Source organism: Otolemur garnettii, unplaced genomic scaffold (genome assembly GCF_000181295.1).
Source record: "Otolemur garnettii isolate 467f Iridium unplaced genomic scaffold, OtoGar3 scaffold00035, whole genome shotgun sequence".
Lineage (NCBI taxonomy): Eukaryota > Metazoa > Chordata > Mammalia > Primates > Galagidae > Otolemur > Otolemur garnettii.
In genome coordinates, this window is record NW_003852430.1 from 16,612,325 (window position 1) to 16,616,689 (window position 4,365).

Here is a 4,365-nt window from a genome sequence, read left to right on the forward strand (position 1 = left end):
CTCTCTGCGATCCTTTGCGCAGAGATCGTTTCTCTTAATATTCATCTTCTTCCTTTAGACCAAAAAAAAAAAAAAAAAGTTTTTGCTCATTCTAATTCACGAATCAGCTAAAATATGAGTCAAACTCAAGTTTCCTGAGAGCTATAAATATTTGCTCACCCCACCCTGCTGGGAAAAGTCCACAGTTAATGTTTCGCCACCAAGTGGCTCAAATCGGGAGGATTTCTTTGGTGTCCAGGGTAAAATGATCTGTGCCCTGAGAGGTTTTTAGGCCAACGGAACTGCTGCGTGTCCCGCGCTTCTGAAAAAAGAGGAAGGGGCGGGGGGAGGAGGGGGGAGCGGAGAATGCTTTAAAAAGCATTTTAGAACCATGTAAAATCCTGAAGGTGAAAATTATGGACATTTCTACGTGAAGAGGGAGTGGAGAAAGTAGTAGCACTGACATTTTCCATGAGTGTCAGGTTTTTTCTGTTTTGTTTTGTTTTTGGCATGTACATATGGGTCATTTGGCCTGGGCTGGGCTGACAAGAATATCAACAAGGGCTACTTTGTGAGCCACTTCGTAGGCCACAGAAACCATTTTACTGCCCAGCCAATGTTACGAAGTTTGCAGTGATAAGGGGGGGAAGGACTCCAGCCGGGCTCTCCAGTGTCAGAGACTCTGGGTTTGGGGTTCCAAAGTTGGAGGAACAGTTTTGGGGCTGACCCTGAGTTTTTGTAATTTTTTTAAACAATGTATTTTTTTCCTACCCAAAGCAATCTACAGATTCAAATGCATTCCTATCAAGAACATCAATGACATTCTTTACAGAAATAGAAAAAATAAATCCTAAAATTCATATGGAACCACAAAGACCCCAAATAACTAAAGTAATCCTGGGCAAAATCCACAGAGGTAGAGGTATTATGCTACCTGACTTCAAACTATACTACAAAATGATAGCTACCAAAATTGGCACTTAGATCAGTGGAACAGAATAGAGAACCCAGAAATAAATCCACGTATTTACTGGCAACGGATTTTCAACAAAGGTGTCCAGAACATACATTGGAGAAAGAACACTCTCTTCAATAATAATGCTGGGAAAACTGGATATCCATATGCTGAAGAATGGAACTAGACCCCTGTGTCTCACTGTGTCAACTCAAAATGTATTAGCGACATAAATGTAAGACCCTAAACTGTAAAACTACTAGAAGAAAACATAGGAAAAACGCTTTAGCAAAGATTTTATGGGTAAGACTACAAAAGCACAGGCAACAAAATTAAAAAAAAGATAAATAGGACTGTATCAAACTATTTAAGCTTCTGCACAGAAAAGGAAGCCATCAGCAGGGCGAAGTGGCAAGTTGTAGAATGGGAGAATGTATTTAGAAAGCATTCCCCTGACAAAGGATTAATATCTACAATATATAAGGGGCTTAACAGGAAGACACACCATGTAATTCCATTTAAAATGGGCATAGGATCTGAATAGACATTTCTCAAAAGAAGACATACAAATGGCAACCAGTTTATGAAAAAATGTTCAACATCATTAACCAGCAGCGAAACGTAAATCAAAGCCACAATGAGGTTTCTCACTCTAGTTAGAATAGTTATTAGATTATTATAAAAAGACAAAAATTACAAAGGCTGGTGAGTAAGCAGAGAAAAGGGAATACTTACACACTGTTGATAGAAATGTCAATTAGCAGAAACCTAAAACTAGAACTATTACCTGATCCAGACTATACCATGCCATATGATGACTGGGTACTTATCCAAAGGAAAGGACATCAGTATATCAAAGAGATGTCTGCACCCCCATGCTTATTGCAGCACTATTCCAGATATGGAATCATACTGAATTTCCATGAGCAGGTGAATGGATAAAGAAAATGCGGGCGGTGCCCATAGCTCAGTGGGTAGGGCACCAGCTGGTGGGTTCGAACCCAGCCTGGGCCTACTAAACAATGACAACAACAATAACAAAAGAGCTGGGCGTGGCGGGCGCCTGTAGTCCAAGCTACTTGGGAGGCTGAGACAAGAGAATCACTTAAGCCCAAGAGTTGGAGGTTGCTGAGAGCTGTGAGGGCATGGCGCTTTATCCAGGGTGACAGCTTGAGACTCTGTCTTACAAAAAATAAATAAATAAATAAATAAGGTATATATGTACACAGTGGAAGATATTCCCACACACAAACACACACACATGAAAATGAAATCCTGTCATTCATAGCAACATAGCCAAACCTGGAGGACATTGTGTTAAGTGAAGTAAGTCAGGCGCAGGAAGATAAATACTGCATGTTCTCACTCAGACTCGTCTGTGGACGCTAAAGCAAATCGAGCCCATGGAAGTATCTATACTTCTGTCTTATAGAAGTAGATAGAGTTATGGTTACTGCAGACTGGGAAGAGGGAGGGCGTGGAGGAGAGGGACAGGTTGTGAAAGGATGCAAAATTCTAGCTCGCTAGGACAAATGAGGTCTAGTGTCCTATTTTACTTCAGGGTAAATATAATTAATAATTTGTTGTTCTACAAGCTAGAAAAGAGAATGTTCCCAACACAAAGAAGTGATCAGTGTTTGAGGTGATGGATATGCAGTTACCCTCCTTTGATCATTAATGTTGTACACATAGAGGGACATATCACTCCGTACCCCATAAATATGTACAATTATTACACGTCAACTAAAATTAAAAGGAAAAAAGTTTTTATTTTTGAAATTTAAGATAAAAAAGTGCAAATGATCTATGATTTCACTAACCAGAAACAATAACTGTTAGCATTTTGGTGTTATGTGTTGATAGTTTTTTCTTCTATGCTTATTTTATTTTATTTTATTTTTTGAGACAGAGTCTCACTCTGTTGCCCTGGGTAGAATGTCATGGCATCATAGCTCACAGCAACTTCCAATTCTTGGGCTTGAGCAATCCTCCTGCCTCAGCCTCCCAAGTAGCTGAGATTATAGGTACCTGCCACAATGCACAACTAGTTTTTCTGTTTTTCTTAATAGAGATGGGGTCTTGTTCTTGCTTAGGCTGGTGTTGAACTCCTGAGCTAAAGTAATCCATCCTCCGTGGCTTCCCAGAGTGCTAGGATTTCAGGCATGAGGCATCATGCCCGGCCTCACATATTTTATTAAAACAAAAGGGAATCACTGTACTCAAGAGAATTGAAAACCTGCCCACACAAAACACCTGTAGGTGAATGTTCATAGCAGCATTAGTCACAATTGCAAAGTAGAAACAACCCAAATATGTTCCTCAATTGATGAACTGGTAAACCAAAAATCACATGTCCATTCAATGGGGTAGCATTTGACAATAAAAAGAAATGAAGTACTGATACGTGCCACCACATGTGTTTTCCAGATGAACCTGGAATACATGCTGAGAGAAGAAAGCTGGTCCCAATGATTGTACATGATTCTGTTGATGTCCAGAGTAAGCACATCTACAGAGACTGAAAGTAGATTAGTGGTTGGCAGGGGCTGGGGAGAGAGGGGAACTGGGGAGTGACTGCTAATGGATCTAGGGTTTCCTTCTGGGGTGATGAAATGCTCTGAAATTAGATAATTTGGTAATTGCACAATTCTGAATATACTAAAAATTACTGAATTGTAACTCCCTCCTTTTTTATCACCATGTTGCCCAGGCTGGAGTATAGTGGCTATTCACCGACGCCTTACAATACACTACAGGCTCTAACTCCTGGGCAAGAGATCCTCCTGTCTTGGGCTCCCAAAATGCTGGGATTATAGGCGTGGGCTATTGTGCCGGGGCTGTACATTTCTTAAAAGGTGAATTTGATGGTTTGTGGAACATGTGAGAATAACGTCGTATAAAACCAAAACAAATGCAATTACACTGTACCTAGTAATATATTACAAACAGTTCCCTATACTCCTAACAACCATTCTTCTGTAACATTTAAATGTTTTTAATTACCCACATTCCTTCTAAACAAAATTAAACGTCCCTTCCATCCTTCCCTTTCCCAGTCTCTTCAGACTCACAGGGGAGGAACTGGAACTCAGAGGAGATTCAAGACAGTGCACGCCAAGCCTGCCTTCACCTCTGGCCGGTCTCAACCTGAAAGAAACTCACTGCCATCTCCCATCAGCCTCCATTTTACTGAATGGGTCGGAAAGTAGGGGCAGGAAGGACTGGTGTCTGAGATGACAGCACAGGGACAACAGAAGTCATGTGAGTGAGAGTGTGATGCAAATGCTGTTGTCATATGCTTCCTGTAGGTGACCATGGACAAGACCAGGCTCCTTAGGAATGTCCTGGGATAAACAATCAAAGCAGTACAGACACTGAAGTATCTTCTTACTATTAAAAAAATGCATTCTTCCTAAGGGTGCAACCTAAGT

At 40.8% G+C, this 4,365-nt stretch overlaps 1 long non-coding RNA gene across 1 annotated transcript in view; it reads left to right on the top strand.

Moving 5' to 3' along the window:
• Positions 1–4,350, top strand: part of LOC111725263 — a 5,042-nt gene extending 692 nt beyond the window's left edge. Inside the window, exons 2-3 of the long non-coding RNA XR_002773368.1 lie at positions 3,362–3,433; positions 3,991–4,350. This is a non-coding gene — a long non-coding RNA (uncharacterized LOC111725263). The remainder of the gene's footprint in view (positions 1–3,361; positions 3,434–3,990) is intronic.
• The last annotated feature ends 15 nt before the right edge of the window (positions 4,351–4,365 follow it).